This window comes from Schistocerca americana, chromosome 5 (genome assembly GCF_021461395.2).
Source record: "Schistocerca americana isolate TAMUIC-IGC-003095 chromosome 5, iqSchAmer2.1, whole genome shotgun sequence".
In the NCBI taxonomy this organism is placed as follows: Eukaryota; Metazoa; Arthropoda; class Insecta; order Orthoptera; family Acrididae; genus Schistocerca; species Schistocerca americana.
Genome location: NC_060123.1, coordinates 6474576 through 6498278, shown reverse-complemented (window position 1 = coordinate 6498278; position 23703 = coordinate 6474576).

The window sequence follows — 23703 nt, the reverse complement described above, 5'->3', positions numbered from 1 at the left end:
CAGGAATTTCTTTTGGGATACGACAATCACATTTCCGATCCACTAATCCTTCTTTACTGCATCCCTCACTCCCACACATTGACGAATTCACACGCAAATTGCGTCGCTATGAAATACGAGTACTATGTGTTCTAAGACATTTCCTTCTAAATCGAGTAACGTTTCTATGGAAACGACAGGATTTTCTTTTGGGATACGACAATCACATTTCCGATCCACTAATCCTTCTTTACTGCATCCCTCACTCCCAAACATTGACGAATTCACACGGAAATTGCGTCGCTATGAAATACGAGTACTATGAACTCTAAGACATTTCCTACTAAATCGAGTAACGTTTCTATGGAAACGACAGGATTTTCTTTTGGGATACGACAATCTCATTTCCGATCCACTAATCCTTCTTTACTGCATCCCTCACGCCCACACATTGACGAACTCACACGGAAATTGCGTCGCTATGAAATACGAGTACTATGTGTTCTAAGACATTTCCTTCTAAATCGAGTAACGTTTCTATGGAAACGACAGGATTTTCTTTTGGGATACGACAATCTCATTTCCGATCCACTAATCCTTCTTTACCGCATCCCTCACGCCCACACATTGACGAACTCACACGGAAATTGCGTCGCTATGAAATACGAGTACTATGTGTTCTAAGACATTTCCTTCTAAATCGAGTAACGTTTCTATGGAAACGACAAGATTTTCTTTTGGGATACGACAATCACATTTCCCATCCACTAATCCTTCTTTACTGCATCCCTCACTCCCAAACATTGACGAATTCACACGGTAATTCCGTCGCTATGAAATACGAGTACTATGTGTTCTAAGACATTTCCTTCTAAATCGAGTAACATTTCTATGGAAACGACAGGATTCTCTTTTGGGATACGACAATCTCATTTCCGATCCACTAATCCTTCTTTACTGCATCCCTCACTCCCAAACATTGACGAATTCACACGGAAATTACGTCGCTGTGAAATACGAGTACTATGTGTTCTAAGACATTTCCTTCTGAATCGAATAACGTTTCTATGGAAACGACAGGATTTTCTTTTGGGATACGACAATCTCATTTATGATCCACTAATCCTTCTTTACTGCATCCCTCACTCCCACACATTGACGAATTCACACGGAAATTGCGTCGCTATGAAATACGAGTGCTATGAGTTCTAAGACATTTCCTTCTAAATCGAGTAACGTTTCTATGGAAACGGCAGGAATTTCTTTTAGGATACGACAATCACATTTCCGATCCACTAATCCTTCTTTACTGCATCCCTCACTCCCACACATTGACGAATTCACACGGAAATTGCGTCGCTATGAAGTACGAGTACTATGTGTTCTAAGACATTTCCTTCTAAATCGAGTGACGTTTCTATGGAAACGACAGGATTTTCTTTTGGGATACGACAATCACATTTCCGATCCACTAATCCTTCTTTACTGCATCCCTCACTCCCAAACATTGACGAATTCACACGGAAATTGCGTCGCTATGAAATACGAGTACTATGAACTCTAAGACATTTCCTTCTAAATCGAGTAACGTTTCTATGGAAACGACAGGATTTTCTTTTGGGATACGACAATCTCATTTCCGATCCACTAATCCTTCTTTACCGCATCCCTCACGCCCACACATTGACGAACTCACACGGAAATTGCGTCGCTATGAAATACGAGTACTATGTGTTCTAAGACATTTCCTTCTAAATCGAGTAACGTTTCTATGGAAACGACAGGATTTTCTTTTGGGATACGACAATCACATTTCCCATCCACTAATCCTTCTTTACTGCATCCCTCACTCCCAAACATTGACGAATTCACACGGTAATTCCGTCGCTATGAAATACGAGTACTATGTGTTCTAAGACATTTCCTTCTAAATCGAGTAACATTTCTATGGAAACGACAGGATTCTCTTTTGGGATACGACAATCTCATTTCCGATCCACTAATCCTTCTTTACTGCATCCCTCACTCCCAAACATTGACGAATTCACACGGAAATTACGTCGCTGTGAAATACGAGTACTATGCGTTCTAAGACATTTCCTTCTAAATCGAGTAACGTTTCTACCGAAACGACAGGATTTTCTTTTGGGATACGACAATCACATTTCTGATCCACTAATCGTTCTTTACTGCATCCCTCACTCCCAAACATTGACGAATTCACACGGAAATTGCGTCGCTATGAAATACGAGTACTATGTGTTCTAAGACATTTCCTTCTAAACGAGTAACGTTTCTATGGAAACGACAGGATTTTCTTTTGGGATACGACAATCACATTTCCGATTCACTAATCCTTCTTTACTGCATCCCTCACACCCAAACATTGACGAATTCACACGGAAATTGCGTCGCTATGAAATACGAGTACTATGTGTTCTAAGACATTTCCTTCTAAATCGAGTAACGTTTCTATGGAAACGACAGGATTTTCTTTTGGCATACGACAATCTCATTTCCGATCCACTAATCCTTCTTTACTGCATCCCTCACGCCCACACATTGACGAATTCACACGGAAATTGGGTCGCTATTAATTACGAGTACTATGTGTTCTAAGACATTTCCTTCTAAATCGAGTAACGTTTCTATGGAAACGATAGGATTTTCTTTTGGGATACAACAATCACATTTCCGATCCACTAATCCTTCTTTACTGCATCCCTCACTCCCAAACATTGACAAATTCACACGGAAATTCCGTCGCTATGAAATACGAGTACTATGTGTTCTAAGACATTTCCTTCTAAATCGAGTAACGTTTCTATGGAAACGACAGGATTTTCTTTGGGATATGACAATCACATTTCCGATCCACTAATCCTTCTTTACTGCATCCCTCACTAACACACATTGACGAATTCACAGGGAAATTGCGTCGCTATGAAATAAGGGTACTATGTGTTCTAAGACATTTCCTTCTAAATCGAGTAACGTTTCTATGGATACGACAGGATTTTCCTTTGGGATACGACAATCTCATTTCCGATCCACTACTCCTTCTTTACTGCATCCCTCACTCCCAAACATTGACGACTTCACACGGAAATTGCGTCGCTATGAAATACGAGTACTATGTGTTCTAAGACATTTCCTTCTAAATCGAGTAACGTTTCTATGGAAACGGCAGGAATTTCTTTTGGGATACGACAATCACATTTCCGATCCACTAATCCTTCTTTACTGCATCCCTCACTCCCACACATTGACGAATTCACACGCAAATTGCGTCGCTATGAAATACGAGTACTATGTGTTCTAAGACATTTCCTTCTAAATCGAGTAACGTTTCTATGGAAACGACAGGATTTTCTTTTGGGATACGACAATCACATTTCCGATCCACTAATCCTTCTTTACTGCATCCCTCACTCCCAAACATTGACGAATTCACACGGAAATTGCGTCGCTATGAAATACGAGTACTATGAACTCTAAGACATTTCCTACTAAATCGAGTAACGTTTCTATGGAAACGACAGGATTTTCTTTTGGGATACGACAATCTCATTTCCGATCCACTAATCCTTCTTTACTGCATCCCTCACGCCCACACATTGACGAACTCACACGGAAATTGCGTCGCTATGAAATACGAGTACTATGTGTTCTAAGACATTTCCTTCTAAATCGAGTAACGTTTCTATGGAAACGACAGGATTTTCTTTTGGGATACGACAATCTCATTTCCGATCCACTAATCCTTCTTTACCGCATCCCTCACGCCCACACATTGACGAACTCACACGGAAATTGCGTCGCTATGAAATACGAGTACTATGTGTTCTAAGACATTTCCTTCTAAATCGAGTAACGTTTCTATGGAAACGACAAGATTTTCTTTTGGGATACGACAATCACATTTCCCATCCACTAATCCTTCTTTACTGCATCCCTCACTCCCAAACATTGACGAATTCACACGGTAATTCCGTCGCTATGAAATACGAGTACTATGTGTTCTAAGACATTTCCTTCTAAATCGAGTAACATTTCTATGGAAACGACAGGATTCTCTTTTGGGATACGACAATCTCATTTCCGATCCACTAATCCTTCTTTACTGCATCCCTCACTCCCAAACATTGACGAATTCACACGGAAATTACGTCGCTGTGAAATACGAGTACTATGCGTTCTAAGACATTTCCTTCTAAATCGAATAACGTTTCTACGGAAACGACAGGATTTTCTTTTGGGATACGACAATCACATTTCTGATCCACTAATCGTTCTTTACTGCATCCCTCACTCCCAAACATTGACGAATTCACACGGAAATTGCGTCGCTATGAAATACGAGTACTATGTGTTCTAAGACATTTCCTTCTAAATCGAGTAACGTTTCTATGGAAACGACAGGATTTTCTTTTGGGATACGACAATCTCATTTCCGATCCACTAATCCTTCTTTACTGCATCCCTCACGCCCACACATTGACGAATTCACACGGAAATTGGGTCGCTATTAATTACGAGTACTATGTGTTCTAAGACATTTCCTTCTAAATCGAGTAACGTTTCTATGGAAACGATAGGATTTTCTTTTGGGATACAACAATCACATTTCCGATCCACTAATCCTTCTTTACTGCATCCCTCACTCCCAAACATTGACGAATTCACACGGAAATTCCGTCGCTAAGAAATACGAGTACTATGTGTTCTAAGACATTTCCTTCTAAATCGAGTAACGTTTCTATGGAAACGACAGGATTTTCTTTGGGATATGACAATCACATTTCCGATCCACTAATCCTTCTTTACTGCATCCCTCACTAACACACATTGACGAATTCACAGGGAAATTGCGTCGCTATGAAATAAGGGTACTATGTGTTCTAAGACATTTCCTTCTAAATCGAGTAACGTTTCTATGGATACGACAGGATTTTCCTTTGGGATAGACAATCTCATTTCCGATCCACTAATCCTTCTTTACTGCATCCCTCACTCCCAAACATTGACGACTTCACACGGAAATTGCGTCGCTATGAAATACGAGTACTATGTGTTCTAAGACATTTCCTTCTAAATCGAGTAACGTTTCTATGGAAACGGCAGGAATTTCTTTTGGGATACGACAATCACATTTCCGATCCACCAATCCTTCTTTACTGCATCCCTCACTCCCACACATTGACGAATTCACACGGAAATTGCGTCGCTATGAAATACTAGTACTATGTGTTCTAAGACATTTCCTTCTAAATCGAGTAACATTTCTATGGAAACGACAGGATTCTCTTTTGGGATACGACAATCTCATTTCCGATCCACTAATCCTTCTTTACTGCATCCCTCACTCCCAAACATTGACGAATTCACACGGAAATTACGTCGCTATGAAATACGAGTACTATGCGTTCTAAGACATTTCCTTCTAAATCGAGTAACGTATCTACGGAAACGACAGGATTTTCTTTTGGGATACGACAATCACATTTCTGATCCACTAATCGTTCTTTACTGCATCCCTCACTCCCAAACATTGACGAATTCACACGGAAATTGCGTCGCCATGAAATACGAGTACTATGTGTTCTAAGACATTTCCTTCTAAACGAGTAACGTTTCTATGGAAACGACAGGATTTTCTTTTGGGATACGACAATCACATTTCCGATCCACTAATCCTTCTTTACTGCATCCCTCACGCCCACACATTGACGAACTCACACGGAAATTGCGTCGCTATTAAATACGAGTACTATGTGTTCTAAGACATTTCCTTCTAAATCGAGTAACGTTTCTATGGAAACGAAGGATTTTCTTTTGGGATACGACAATCACATTTCCCATCCACTAATCCTTCTTTACTGCATCCCTCACTCCCAAACATTGACGAATTCACACGGTAATTCCGTCGCTATGAAATACGAGTACTATGTGTTCTAAGACATTTCCTTCTAAATCGAGTAACATTTCTATGGAAACGACAGGATTCTCTTTTGGGATACGACAATCTCATTTCCGATCCACTAATCCTCCTTTACTGCATCCCTCACTCCCAAACATTGACGAATTCACACGGAAATTACGTCGCTGTGAAATACGAGTACTATGCGTTCTAAGACATTTCCTTCTAAATCGAGTAACGTTTCTACGGAAACGACAGGATTTTCTTTTGGGATACGACAATCACATTTCTGATCCACTAATCCTTCTTTACTGCATCCCTCACTCCCAAACATTGACGAATTCACACGGAAATTGCGTCGCTATGAAATACGAGTACTATGTGTACTAAGACATTTCCTTCTAAATCGAGTAACGTTTCTATGGAAACGACAGGATTTTCTTTTGGGATACGACAATCTCATTTCCGATCCACTAATCCTTCTTTACTGCATCCCTCACGCCCACACATTGACGAATTCACACGGAAATTGGGTCGCTATTAAATACGAGTACTATGTGTTCTAAGACATTTCCTTCTAAATCGAGTAACGTTTCTATGGAAACGATAGGATTTTCTTTTGGGATACGACAATCACATTTCCGATCCACTAATCCTTCTTTACTGCATCCCTCACTCCCAAACATTGACGAATTCACACGGAAATTCCGTCGCTATGAAATACGAGTACTATGTGTTCTAAGACATTTCCTTCTAAATCGAGTAACGTTTCTATGGAAACGACAGGATTTTCTTTGGGATATGACAATCACATTTCCGATCCACTAATCCTTCTTTACTGCATCCCTCACTAACACACATTGACGAATTCACAGGGAAATTGCGTCGCTATGAAATAAGAGTACTATGTGTTCTAAGACATTTCCTTCTAAATCGAGTAACGTTTCTATGGATACGACAGGATTTTCCTTTGGGATACGACAATCTCATTTCCGATCCACTAATCCTTCTTTACTGCATCCCTCACTCCCAAACATTGACGACTTCACACGGAAATTGCGTCGCTATGAAATACGAGTACTATGTGTTCTAAGACATTTCCTTCTAAATCGAGTAACGTTTCTATGGAAACGACAGGATTTTCTTTTGGGATACGACAATCACATTTTCTGATCCACTAATCCTTCTTTACTGCTTCCCTCACTCCCACACATTGACGAATTCACACGGAAATTGCGTCGCTATGAAATACGAGTACTATGTGTTCTAAGACATTTCCTTCTAAATCGAGTAACGTTTCTATGGAAACGACAGGATTTTCTTTTGGGATACGACAATCTCATTTCCGATCCACTAATCCTTCTTTACTGCATCCCTCACGCCCACACATTGACGACCTCACACGGAAATTGCGTCGCTATTAAATACGAGTACTATGTGTTCTAAGACATTTCCTTCTAAATCGAGTAACGTTTCTATGTAAACGATAGGATTTTCTTTTGGGATACGACAATCACATTTCCGATCCACTAATCCTTCTTTACTGCATCCCTCACTCCCAAACATTGACGAATTTACACGGAAATTCCGTCGCTATGAAACACGAGTACTATGTGTTCTAAGACATTTCCTTCTAAATCGAGTAACGTTTCTATGGAAACGACAGGATTTTCTTTTGGGATTTGACAATCACATTTCCGATCCACTAATCCTTCTTTACTGCATCCCTCACTAACACACATTGACGAATTCACAGGGAAATTGCGTCGCTATGAAATAAGAGTACTATGTGTTCTAAGACATTTCCTTCTAAATCGAGTAACGTTTCTATGGAAACGCCAGGATTTTCCTTTGGGATACGACAATCTCATTTCCGATCCACTAATCCTTCTTTACTGCATCCCTCACTCCCACACATTGACGAATTCACACGGAAATTGCGTCCCTATGAAATACGAGTACTATGTGTTCTAAGACATTTCCTTCTAAATCGAGTAACGTTTCTATGGAAACGACAGGATTTTCTTTTGGGATACGACAATCTCATTTCCGATCCACTAATCCTTCTTTACTGCATCCCTCACTCCCACACATTGACGAATTCACACGGAAATTGCGTCGCTATGAAATACGAGTACTGTGTGTTCTAAGACATTTCCTTCTAAATCGAGTAACGTTTCTATGGAAACGACAGGATTTTTTTTTGGGATACGACAATCACATTTCCGATCCACTAATCCTTCTTTACTGCATCCCTCACTCCCAAACATTTTAGAATTCACACGGAAATACCGTCGCTATGAAATACGAGTACTATGTGTTCTAATACATTTCCTTCTAATTCGGGTAACGTTTCTATGGAAACGACAGGATTCTCTTTTGGGATACGACAATCTTATTTCCGATCCACCAATCCTTCTTTACTGCATCCCTCACTCCCAAACATTGACGAATTCACACGAAAATTACGTCGCTATGAAATACGAGTACTATGTGTTCTAAGACATTTCCTTCTAAATCGAGTAACGTTTCTATGGAAACGACAGGATTTTCTTTTGGGATACGACAATCACATTTCCGATCCACTAATCGTTCTTTACTGCATCCCTCACTCCCAAACATTGACGAATTCACACGGAAATTGCGTCGCTATGAAATACGAGTACTATGTGTTCTAAGACATTTCCTTCTAAATCGAGTAACGTTTCTATGGAAGCGACAGGATTTTCTTTTGGGATACGACAATCACATTTCCGATCCACTAATCCTTCTTTACTGCATCCCTCACTCCCAAATATTGACGAATTCACGCGGAAATTGCGTCGCTATGAAATACGAGTACTATGAACTCTAAGACATTTCCTTCTAAATCGAGTAACGTTTCTATGGAAACGACAGGATTTTCTTTTGGGATACGACAATCTCATTTCCGATCCACTAATCCTTCTTTACTGCATCCCTCACGCCCACACATTGACGAACCCACACGGAAATTGCGTCGCTATGAAATACGAGTACTATGTGTTCTAAGACATTTCCTTCTAAATCGAGTAACGTTTCTATGGAAACGACAGGATTTTCTTTTGGGATACGACAATCACATTTCCCATCCACTAATCCTTCTTTACTGCATCCCTCACTCCCAAACATTGACGAATTCACACGGTAATTCCGTCGCTATGAAATATGAGTACTATGTGTTCTAAGATATTTCCTTCTAAATCGAGTAACGTTTCTATGGAAACGACAGGATTTTCTTTTGGGATACGACAATCACATTTCCGATCCACTAATCCTTCTTTACTGCATCCCTCACTCCCAAACATTGACGAATTCACACGGAAATTGCGTCGCTATGAAATACGAGTACTATGTGCTCTAAGACATTTCCTCCTAAATCGAGTAACGTTTCTATGGAAACGACAGGATTTTCTTTTGGGATACGACAATCACATTTTCTGATCCACTAATCCTTCTTTACTGCATCCCTCACTCCCACACATTGACGAACTCACACGGAAATTGCGTCGCTATGAAATACGAGTACTATGTGTTCTAAGACATTTCCTTCTAAATCGAGTAACGTTTCTATGGAAACGACAGGATTTTCTTTTGGGATACGACAATCTCATTTCCGATCCACTAATCCTTCTTTACTGCATCCCTCACTCCCAAACATTTTAGAATTCACACGGAAATACCGTCGCTATGAAATACGAGTACTATGTGTTCTAAGACATTTCCTTCTAAATCGGGTAACGTTTCTATGGAAACGACAGGATTCTCTTTTGGGATACGAGAATCTCATTTCCGATCCACTAATCCTTCTTTACTGCATCCCTCACTCCCAAACATTGACGAATTCACACGAAAATTACGTCGCTATGAAATACGAGTACTATGTGTTCTAAGACATTTCCTTCTAAATCGAGTAACGTTTCTATGGAAACGACAGGATTTTCTTTTGGGATACGACAATCACATTTCCGATCCACTCATCGTTCTTTACTGCATCCCTCACTCCCAAACATTGACGAATTCACACGGAAATTCCGTCGCTATGAAATACGAGTACTATGTGTTCTAAGACATTTCCTTCTAAATCGAGTAACGCTTCTATGGAAACGACAGGATTTTCTTTTGGGATACGACAATCACATTTCCGATCCACTAATCCATCTTTACTGCATCCCTCACTCCCAAACATTGACGAATTCACACGGAAATTGCGTCGCTATGAAATACGAGTACTATGTGTTCTAAGACATTTCCTTCTAAATCGAGTAACGTTTCTATGGAAACGACAGGATTTTCTTTTGGGATACGACAATCTCATTTCCGATCCACTAATCCTTCTTTACTGCATCCCTCACGCCCACACATTGACGAACTCACACAGAAATTGCGTCGCTATGAAATACGAGTACTATGTGTTCTAAGACATTTCCTTCTAAATCGAGTAACGTTTCTATGGAAACGACAGGATTTTCATTTGGGATACGACAATCTCATTTCCGATTCACCAATCCTTCTTTACTGCATCCCTCACTCCCACACATTGACAAATTCACACGGAAGTTGCGTCGCTATGAAATACGAGTACTATGTGTTCTAAGACATTTCCTTCTAAATCGAGTAACGTTTCTATGGAAACGACAGGATTTTCTTTTGGGATACGACAATCCCATTTCCTATCCACTAATCATTCTTTACTGCATCCCTCACTCCCAAACATTGACGAATTCACACGGAAATTCCGTCGCTATGAAATACGAGTATTATGTGTTCTAAGACATTTCCTTCTAATTCGAGTAACGTTTCTGTGGAAACGACAGGATTTTCTTTTGGGATACGACAATCACATTTCCGATCCACTAATCCTTCTTTACTGCATCCCTCACTCCCAAACATTGACGAATTCACACGGAACTTCCGTCGCTATGAAATACGAGTACTATGTGTTCTAAGACATTTCCTTCTAAATCGAGTAACGTTTCTATGGAAACGACAGGATTCTCTTTTGGGATACGACAATCTCATTTCCGTTCCACTAATCCTTCTTTACTGCATCCCTCACTCCCAAACAATGACGAATTCACACGGAAATTACGTCGCTATGAAATACGAGTACTATGTGTTCTAAGACATTTCCTTCTAAATCGAGTAACGTTTCTATGGAAACGACAGGATTTTCTTTTTGGATACGACAATCACATTTCCGATCCACTAATCGTTCTTTACTGCATCCCTCACTCCAAAACATTGACGAATTCACACGGAAATTGCGTCGCTATGAAATACGAGTACTATGTGTTCTAAGACATTTCCTTCTAAATCGAGTAACGTTTCTATGGAAACGACAGGATTTTCTTTTGGGATACGACAATCACATTTCCGATCCACTAATCCTTCTTTACTGCATCCCTCACTCCCAAATATTGACGAATTCACGCGGAAATTGCGTCGCTATGAAATACGAGTACTATGAACTCTAAGACATTTCCTTCTAAATCGAGTAACGTTTCTATGGAAACGACAGGATTTTCTTTTGGGATACGACAATCTCATTTCCGATCCACTAATCCTTCTTTACTGCATCCCTCACGCCCACACACTGACGAACTCACACGGAAATTGCGTCGCTACGAAATACGAGTACTATGTGTTCTAAGACATTTCCTTCTAAATCGAGTAACGTTTCTATGGAAACGACAGGATTTTCTTTTGGGATACGACAATCACATTTCCCATCCACTAATCCTTCTTTACTGCATCCCTCACTCCCAAACATTGACGAATTCACACGGTAATTCCGTCGCTATGAAATATGAGTACTATGTGTTCTAAGACATTTCCTTCTAAATCGAGTAACGTTTCTATGGAAACGACAGGATTTTCTTTTGGGATACGACAATCACATTTCCGATCCACTAATCCTTCTTTACTGCATCCCTCACTAACACACATTGACGAATTCACACGGAAATTGCGTCGCTACGAAATACGAGTACTATGTGTTCTAAGACATTTCCTTCTAAATCGAGTAACGTTTCTATGGAAACGACAGGATTTTCCTTTGGGATACGAGAATCTCATTTCCGATCCACTAATCCTTCTTTACTGCATCCATCACTCCCACACATTGACGAAATCACACGGAAATTGCGTCCCTATGAAATACGAGTACTATGTGTTCTAAGACATTTCCTTCTAAATCGAGTAACGTTTCTATGGAAACGACAGGATTTTCTTTTGGGATACGACAATCAGATTTCCGATCCACTAATCCTTCTTTACTGCATCCCTCACTCCCAAACATTGACGAATTCACACGGAAATTGCGTCGCTATGAAATACGAGTACTATGTGTTCTAAGACATTTCCTTCTAAATCGAGTAACGTTTCTATGGAAACGACAGGATTTTCTTTTGGGATACGACAATCACATTTTCTGATCCACTAATCCTTCTTTACTGCATCCCTCACTCCCACACATTGACGAATTCACACGGAAATTGCGTCGCTATGAAATACGAGTACTATGTGTTCTAAGACATTTCCTTCTAAATCGAGTAACGTTTCTATGGAAACGACAGGATTTTCTTTTGGGATACGACAATCCCATTTCCGATCCACTAATCCTTCTTTACTGCATCCCTCACTCCCACACATTGACGAATTAACACGGAAATTGCGTCGCTATGAAATACGAGTACTATGTGTTGTAAGACATTTCCTTCTAAATTGAGTAACGTTTCTATGGATACAGCAGGATTTTCTTTTGGGATACGACAATCACATTTCCGATCCACTAATCCTTCTTTACTGCATCCCTCACTCCCACACATTGACGAATTCAGACGGAAATTGCGTCGCTATGAAATACGAGTACTATGCGTTCTAAGACATTTCCTTCTAAATCGAGTAACGTTTCTATGGAAACGAAAGGATTTTCTTTTGGGATACGACAATCTCATTTCCGATCCACTAATCCTTCTTTACTGCATTCCTCACACCCACACATTGACGAATTCACACGGAAATTCCGTCGCTGTGAAATACGAGTACTATGTGTTCTAAGACATTTCCTTCTAAATCGAGTAACGTTTCTATGGAAACGACAGGATTTTCTTTTGGGATACGACAATCACATTTCCGATCCACTAATCGTTCTTTACTGCATCCCTCACTCCCAAACATTTTAGAATTCACACGGAAATACCGTCGCTATGAAATACGAGTACTATGTGTTCTAAGACATTTCCTTCTAAATCGGGTAAAGTTTCTATGGAAACGACAGGATTCTCTTTTGGGATACGACAATCTCATTTCCGATCCACTAATCCTTCTTTACTGCATCCCTCACTCCCAAACATTGACGAATTCACACGAAAATTAAGTCGCTATGAAATACGAGTACTATGTGTTCTAAGACATTTCCTTCTAAATCGAGTAACGTTTCTATGGAAACGACAGGATTTTCTTTTGGGATACGACAATCACATTTCCGATCCACTTATCGTTCTTTACTGCATCCCTCACTCCCAAACATTGACGAATTCACACGGAAATTGCGTCGCTATGAAATACGAGTACTATGTGTTCTAAGACATTTCCCTCTAAATCGAGTAACGTTTCTATGGAAACGACAGGATTTTCTTTTGGGATACGACAATCACATTTCCGATCCACTAATCCTTCTTTACTGCATCCCTCACTCCCAAACATTGACGAATTCACACGGAAATTGCGTCGCTATGAAATACGAGTACTATGTGTTCTAAGACATTTCCTTCTAAATCGAGTAACGTTTCTATGGAAACGACAGGATTTTCTTTTGGGATACGACAATCTCATTTCCGATCCACTAATCCTTCTTTACTGCATCCCTCACGCCCACACATTGACGAACTCACACAGAAATTGCGTCGCGATGAGATACGAGTACTATGTGTTCTAAGACATTTCCTAATAAATCGAGTAACGTTTCTATGGAAACGACAGGATTTTCATCTGGGATACGACAATCTCATTTCCGATTCACCAATCCTTCTTTACAGCATCCCTCACTCCCACACATTGACAAATTCACACGGAAGTTGCGTCGCTATGAAATACGAGTACTATGTGTTCTAAGACATTTCCTTCTAAATCGAGTAACGTTTCTATGGAAACGACAGGATTTTCTTTTGGGATACGACAATCCCATTTCCTATCCACTAATCATTCTTTACTGCATCCCTCACTCTTAAACATTCACGAATTCACACGGAATTTCCGTCGCTATGAAATACGAAGTACTATGTGTTCTAAGACATTTCCTTCTAATTCGAGTAACGTTTCTGTGGAAACGACAGGATTTTCTTTTGGGATACGACAATCACATTTCCGATCCACTAATCCTTCTTTACTGCATCCCTCACTCCCAAACATTGACGAATTCACACGGAACTTCCGTCGCTATGAAATACGAGTACTATGTGTTCTAAGACATTTCCTTCTAAATCGAGTAACGTTTCTATGGAAACGACAGGATTCTCTTTTGGGATACGACAATCTCATTTCCGATCCACTAATCCTTCTTTACTGCATCCCTCACTCCCAAACATTGACGAATTCACACGGAAATTACGTCGCTATGAAATACGAGTACTATGTGTTCTAAGACATTTCCTTCTAAATCGAGTAACGTTTCTATGGAAACGACAGGATTTTCTTTTGGGATACGACAATCACATTTCCGATCCACTAATCGTTCTTTACTGCATCCCTCACTCCCAAACATTGACGAATTCACACGGAAATTGCGTCGCTATGAAATACGAGTACTATGTGTTCTAAGACATTTCCTTCTAAATCGAGTAACGTTTCTATGGAAACGACAGGATTTTCTTTTGGGATACGACAATCCCATTTCCGATCCACTAATCCTTCTTTACTGCATCCCTCACTCCCACACATTGACGAATTAACACGGAAATTGCGTCGCTATGAAATACGAGTACTATGTGTTGTAAGACATTTCCTTCTAAATTGAGTAACGTTTCTATGGATACAGCAGGATTTTCTTTTGGGATACGACAATCACATTTCCGATCCACTAATCCTTCTTTACTGCATCCCTCACTCCCACACATTGACGAATTCACACGGAAATTGCGTCGCTATGAAATACGAGTACTATGCGTTCTAAGACATTTCCTTCTAAATCGAGTAACGTTTCTATGGAAACGAAAGGATTTTCTTTTGGGATACGACAATCTCATTTCCGATCCACTAATCCTTCTTTACTGCATTCCTCACACCCACACATTGACGAATTCACACGGAAATTCCGTCGCTGTGAAATACGAGTACTATGTGTTCTAAGACATTTCCTTCTAAATCGAGTAACGTTTAAATGGAAACGACAGGATTTTCTTTTGGGATACGACAATCACATTTCCGATCCACTAATCGTTCTTTACTGCATCCCTCACTCCCAAACATTTTAGAATTCACACGGAAATACCGTCGCTATGAAATACGAGTACTATGTGTTCTAAGACATTTCCTTCTAAATCGGGTAACGTTTCTATGGAAACGACAGGATTCTCTTTTGGGATACGACAATCTCATTTCCGATCCACTAATCCTTCTTTACTGCATCCCTCACTCCCTACCATTGACGAATTCACACGAAAATTAAGTCGCTATGAAATACGAGTACTATGTGTTCTAAGACATTTCCTTCTAAATCGAGTAACGTTTCTATGGAAACGACAGGATTTTCTTTTGGGATACGACAATCACATTTCCGATCCACTTATCGTTCTTTACTGCATCCCTCACTCCCAAACATTGACGAATTCACACGGAAATTGCGTCGCTATGAAATACGAGTACTATGTGTTCTAAGACATTTCCCTCTAAATCGAGTAACGTTTCTATGGAAACGACAGGATTTTCTTTTGGGATACGACAATCACATTTCCGATCCACTAATCCTTCTTTACTGCATCCCTCACTCCCAAACATTGACGAATTCACACGGAAATTGCGTCGCTATGAAATACGAGTACTATGTGTTCTAAGACATTTCCTTCTAAATCGAGTAACGTTTCTATGGAAACGACAGGATTTTCTTTTGGGATACGACAATCTCATTTCCGATCCACTAATCCTTCTTTACTGCATCCCTCACGCCCACACATTGACGAACTCACACAGAAATTGCGTCGCGATGAGATACGAGTACTATGTGTTCTAAGACATTTCCTAATAAATCGAGTAACGTTTCTATGGAAACGACAGGATTTTCATCTGGGATACGACAATCTCATTTCCGATTCACCAATCCTTCTTTACAGCATCCCTCACTCCCACACATTGACAAATTCACACGGAAGTTGCGTCGCTATGAAATACGAGTACTATGTGTTCTAAGACATTTCCTTCTAAATCGAGTAACGTTTCTATGGAAACGACAGGATTTTCTTTTGGGATACGACAATCCCATTTCCTATCCACTAATCATTCTTTACTGCATCCCTCACTCTTAAACATTGACGAATTCACACGGAAATTCCGTCGCTATGAAATACGAAGTACTATGTGTTCTAAGACATTTCCTTCTAATTCGAGTAACGTTTCTGTGGAAACGACAGGATTTTCTTTTGGGATACGACAATCACATTTCCGATCCACTAATCCTTCTTTACTGCATCCCTCACTCCCAAACATTGACGAATTCACACGGAACTTCCGTCGCTATGAAATACGAGTACTATGTGTTCTAAGACATTTCCTTCTAAATCGAGTAACGTTTCTATGGAAACGACAGGATTCTCTTTTGGGATACGACAATCTCATTTCCGATCCACTAATCCTTCTTTACTGCATCCCTCACTCCCAAACATTGACTAATTCACACGGAAATTACGTCGCTATGAAATACGAGTACTATGTGTTCTAAGACATTTCCTTCTAAATCGAGTAACGTTTCTATGGAAACGACAGGATTTTCTTTTGGGATACGACAATCACATTTCCGATCCACTAATCGTTCTTTACTGCATCCCTCACTCCCAAACATTGACGAATTCACACGGAAATTGCGTCGCTATGAAATACGAGTACTATGTGTTCTAAGACATTTCCTTCTAAATCGAGTAACGTTTCTATGGAAACGACAGGATTTTCTTTTGGGATACGACAATCACATTTCCGATCCACTAATCCTTCTTTACTGCATCCCTCACTCCCAAACATTGACGAATTCACGCGGAAATTGCGTCGCTATGAAATACGAGTACTATGAACTCTAAGACATTTCCTTCTAAATCGAGTAACGTTTCTATGGAAACGACAGGATTTTCTTTTGGGATACGACAATCTCATTTCCGATCCACTAATCCTTTTTTACTGCATCCCTCACGCCCACACATTGACGAACTCACACGGAAATTGCGTCGCTATGAAATACGAGTACTATGTGTTCTAAGACATTTCCTTCTAAATCGAGTAACGTTTCTATGGAAACGACAGGATTTTCTTTTGGGATACGACAATCAGATTTCCGATCCACTAATCCTTCTTTACTGCATCCCTCACTCCCAAACATTGACGAATTCACACGGAAATTGCGTCGCTATGAAAGACGAGTACTATGTGTTCTAAGACATTTCCTTCTAAATCGAGTTACGTTTCTATGGAAACGACAGGATTTTCTTTTGGGACACGACAATCTCATTTCCGATCCACTAATCCTTCTTTACTGCATCCCTCACTCCCACACATTGACGAATTCACACGGAAATTGCGTCGCTATGAAATACGAGTACTATGTGTTCTAAGACATTTCCTTCTAAATTGAGTAACGTTTCTATGGATACGGCAGGATTTTCTTTTGGGATACGACAATCACATTTCCGATCCACTAATCCTTCTTTACTGCATCCTTCACTCCCACACATTGACGAATTCACACGGAAATTGCGTCGCTATAAAATACGAGTACTATGTGTTCTAAGACATTTCCTTCTAAATCGAGTAACGTTTCTATGGAAACGAAAGGATTTTCTTTTGGGATACGACAATCTCATTTCCGATCCACTAATCCTTCTTTACTGCATTCCTCACTCCCACACATTGACGAATTCACACGGAAATTCCGTCGCTGTGAAATACGAGTACTATGTGTTCTAAGACATTTCCTTCTAAATCGAGTAACGTTTCTATGGAAACGACAGGATTTTCTTTTGGGATACGACAATCACATTTCCGATCCACTAATCGTTCTTTACTGCATCCCTCACTCCCTAACATTGACGAATTCACACGGAAATTGCGTCGCTATGTAATACGAGTACTATGTGTTCTAAGACATTTCCTTCTAAATCGAGTAACGTTTCTATGGAAACGACAGGATTTTCTTTTGGGATACGACAATCACATTTCCGATTCACTAATCCTTCGTTACTGCATCCCTCACTCCCAAACATTGACGAATTCACACGGAAATTCCGTCGTTATGAAATACGAGTACTATGTGTTCTAAGACATTTCCTTCTAAATCGAGTAACGTTTCTATGGAAGCGACAGGATTTTCTTTTGGGATACGACAATCTCATTTCCGATCCACTAATCCTTCTTTACTGCATCCCTCACTCCCACACATTGACGAATTCACACGGAAATTGCGTCGCTATGAAATACGAGTACTATGTGTTCTAAGACATTTCCTTCTAAATCGAGTAACGTTTCTATGGAAACGACAGGATTTTCCTCTGGGATACGACAATAACATTTCCAATCCACTAATCCTTCTTTACCGCATCCCTCACTCCCAAACTTTGACGAATTCACACGGAAATTCCGTCGCTATGAAATACGAGTACTATGTGTTCTAAGACATTTCCTGCTAAATCGTGTAACGTTTCTATGGAAACGACAGGATTTTCTTTTGGGATACGACAATCACATTTCCGATCCACTAATGTATCTTTACTGCAACCCTCACTCCCAAACATTGACGAATTCACACCGAAATTCCGTCGCTATGAAATACGAGTACTATGTGTTCTAAGACATTTATTTCTAAATCGAGTAACGTTTCTATGGAAACGACAGGATTTTCTTTTGGGATACGACAATCACATTTCCGATCCACTAATCCTTCTTTACTGCATCCCTCACTCCCAAACATTGACTAATTCACACGGAAATTGCGTCGCTATGAAATACGAGTACTATGTGTTCTAAGACATTTCCTTCTAAATCGAGTAACGTTTCTATGGAAACGACAGGATTTTCTTTTGGGATACGACAATCACATTTCCGATCCACTAATCCTTCTTTACTGCATCCCTCACTCCCAAACATTGACGAATTCACTCGGAAATTCCGTCGCTATGAAATACGAGTACTATGTGTTCTAAGACATTTCCATCTAAATCGAATAACGTTTCTATGGAAACGATAGGATTTTCTTTTGGGATACGACAATCACATTTCCGATCCACTAATCCTTCTTTACTGCATCCCTCACTCCCACACATTGACGATTTCACACGGAAATTGCGTCGCTATGAAATACGAGTACTATGTGTTCTAAGACATTTCCTTCTAAATCGAGTAACGTTTCTATGGAAACGACAGGATTTTCTTTTGGGATACGACAATCACATTTCCGATCCACTAATCCTTCTTTACTGCATCCGTCACTCCCAAACATTGACGAATTCACACGGAAATTCCGTCGCTATGAAATACGAGTACTATGTGTTCTAAGACATTTCCTTCTAAATCGAGTAACGTTTCTATGGAAACGACAGTATTTTCTTTTGGGATACGACAATCTCATTTCCGATCCACTAATCCTTGTTTACTGCATCCCTCACTCCCAAACATTGACGATTTCACACGGAACTTCCGTCGCTATGAAATACGAGTACTATGTGTTCTAAGACATATCCTTCTAAATCGAGTGACGTTTCTATGGAAACGACAGGATGTTCCTTTGGGATACGACAATCACATTTCCGATCAACTAATCCTTCTTTACTGCATCCCTCACTCCCAAACATTGACGAATTCACACGGAAATTGCGTCGCTATGAAATACGAGTACTATGTGTTCTAAGACATTTCCTTCTAAATCGAGTAACGTTTCTATGGAAACGACAGGATTTTCTTTTGGGATACGGCAATCACATTTCCGATCCACTAATCCTTCTTTACTACATCCCTCACTCACAAACAATGACGAATTCACACGGAAATTCCGTCGCTATGAAATACGAGTACTATGTGTTCTAAGACATTTCCTTCTAAATCGAGTAACGTTTCTATGGAAACGACAGGATTTTCTTTTGGGATACGACAATCTCATTTCCGATCCACTAATCCTTCTTTACTGCATCCCTTACTCCCACACATTGACGAATTCACACAGAAATTACGTCGCTATGAAATACGAGAACTATGTGTTCTAAGACATTTCCTTCTAAATCGAGAAACGTTTCTATGGAAACGACAGGATTCTCTTTTGGGATACGACAATCTCATTTATGATCCACTAATCCTTCTTTACTGCATCCCTCACTCCCACACATTGACGTATTCACACGGAAATTCCGTTGCTATGAAATACGAGTACTATGTGTTCTAAGACATTTCCTTCAAAATCGAGTAACATTTCTATGGAAACGACAGGATTCTCTTTTGGGATACGACAATCTCATTTCCGATCCACTAATCCTTCTTTACTGCATCCCTCACCCGCAGACATTGACGAATTCACACGGAAATTACGTCGCTATGAAATACGAGTACTATGTGTTCTAAGACATTTCCTTCTAAATCGAGTAACGTTTCAATGGGAACGACAGGATTTTCTTTTGGGATACGACAATCACATTTCCGATCCACTAATCCTTCTTTACTGCATCCCTCACTCCCAAACATTGACGAATTCACGCGGAAATTGCGTCGCTATGAAATACGAGTACTATGAACTCTAAGACATTTCCTTCTAAATCGAGTAACGTTTCTATGGAAACGACAGGATTTTCTTTTGGGATACGACAATCTCATTTCCGATCCACTAATCCTTCTTTACTGCATCCCTCACGCCCACACATTGACGAACTCACACGGAAATTGCGTCGCTATGAAATACGAGTACTATGTGTTCCAAGACATTTCCTTCTAAATCGAGTAACGTTGCTATGGAAACGACAGGATTTTCTTTTGGGATACGACAATCACATTTCCCATCCACTAATTCTTCTTTACTGCATCCCTCACTCCCAAACATTGACGAATTCACAGGGTAATTCCGTCGCTATGAAATATGAGTACTATGTGTTCTAAGACATTTCCTTCTAAATCGAGTAACGTTTCTATGGAAACGACAGGATTTTCTTTTGGGATACGACAATCACATTTCCGATCCACTAATCGTTCTTTACTGCATCCCTCACTCCCAAACATTTTAGAATTCACACGGAAATACCGTCGCTATGAAATACGAGTGCTATGTGTTCTAAGACATTTCCTTCTAAATCGGGTAACGTTTCTATGGAAACGACAGGATTCTCTTTTGGGATACGACAATCTCATTTCCGATCCACTAATCCTTCTTTACTGCATCCCTCACTCCCAAACATTGACGAATTCACACGAAAATTAAGTCGCTATGAAATACGAGTACTATGTGTTCTAAGACATTTCCTTCTAAATCGAGTAACGTTTCTATGGAAACGACAGGATTTTCTTTTGGGATACGACAATCACATTTCCGATCCACTTATCGTTCTTTACTGCATCCCTCACTCCCAAACATTGACGAATTCACACGGAAATTGCGTCGCTATGAAATACGAGTACTATGTGTTCTAAGACATTTCCCTCTAAATCGAGTAACGTTTCTATGGAAACGACAGGATTTTCTTTTGGGATACGACAATCACATTTCCGATCCACTAATCCTTCTTTACTGCATCCCTCACTCCCAAACATTGACGAATTCACACGGAAATTGCGTCGCTATGAAATACGAGTACTATGTGTTCTAAGACATTTCCTTCTAAATCGAGTAACGTTTCTATGGAAACGACAGGATTTTCTTTTGGGATACGACAATCTCATTTCCGATCCACTAATCCTTCTTTACTGCATCCCTCACGCCCACACATTGACGAACTCACACAGAAATTGCGTCGCGATGAGATACGAGTACTATGTGTTCTAAGACATTGCCTAATAAATCGAGTAACGTTTCTATGGAAACGACAGGATTTTCATCTGGGATACGACAATCTCATGTCCGATTCACCAATCCTTCTTTACAGCATCCCTCACTCCCACACATTGACAAATTCACACGGAAGTTGCGTCGCTATGAAATACGAGTAGTATGTGTTCTAAGACATTTCCTTCTATATCGAGTAACGTTTCTATGGAAACGACAGGATTTTCTTTTGGGATACGACAATCCCATTTCCTATCCACTAATCATTCTTTACTGCATCCCTCACTCTTAACATTGACGAATTCACACGGAAATTCCGTCGCTATGAAATACGAAGTACTATGTGTTCTAAGACATTTCCTTCTAATTCGAGTAACGTTTCTGTGGAAACGACAGGATTTTCTTTTGGGATACGACAATCACATTTCCGATCCACTAATCCTTCTTTACTGCATCCCTCACTCCCAAACATTGACGAATTCACACGGAACTTCCGTCGCTATGAAATACGAGTACTATGTGTTCTAAGACATTTCCTTCTAAATCGAGTAACGTTTCTATGGAAACGACAGGATTCTCTTTTGGGATACGACAATCTCATTTCCGATCCACTAATCCTTCTTTACTGCATCCCTCACTCCCAAACATTGACGAATTCACACGGAAATTACGTCGCTATGAAATACGAGTACTATGTGTTCTAAGACATTTCCTTCTAAATCGAGTAACGTTTCTATGGAAACGACAGGATTTTCTTTTGGGATGCGACAATCACATTTCCGATCCACTAATCGTTCTTTACTGCATCCCTCACTCCCAAACATTGACGAATTCACACGGAAATTGCGTCGCTATGAAATACGAGTACTATGTGTTCTAAGACATTTCCTTCTAAATCGAGTAACGTTTCTATGGAAACGACAGGATTTTCTTTTGGGATACGACAATCTCATTTCCGATCCACTAATCCTTGTTTACTGCATCCCTCACTCCCAAACATTGACGAATTCACACGGAACTTCCGTCGCTATGAAATACGAGTACTATGTGTTCTAAGACATATCCTTCTAAATCGAGTGACGTTTCTATGGAAACGACAGGATGTTCTTTTGGGATACGACAATCACATTTCCGATCAACTAATCCTTCTTTACTGCATCCCTCACTCCCAAACATTGACGAATTCACACGGAAATTGCGTCGCTATGATATACGAGTACTATGTGTTCTAAGACATTTCCTTCTAAATCGAGTAACGTTTCTATTGAAACGACAGGATTTTCTTTTGGGATACGGCAATCACATTTCCGATCCACTAATCCTTCTTTACTACATCCCTCACTCACAAACAATGACGAATTCACACGGAAATTCCGTCGCTATGAAATACGAGTACTATGTGTTCTAAGACATTTCCTTCTAAATCGAGTAACGTTTCTATGGAAACGACAGGATTTTCTTTTGGGATACGACAATCTCATTTCCGATCCACTAATCCTTCTTTACTGCATCCCTTACTCCCACACATTGACGAATTCACACGGAAATTGCGTCGCTATGAAATACGAGA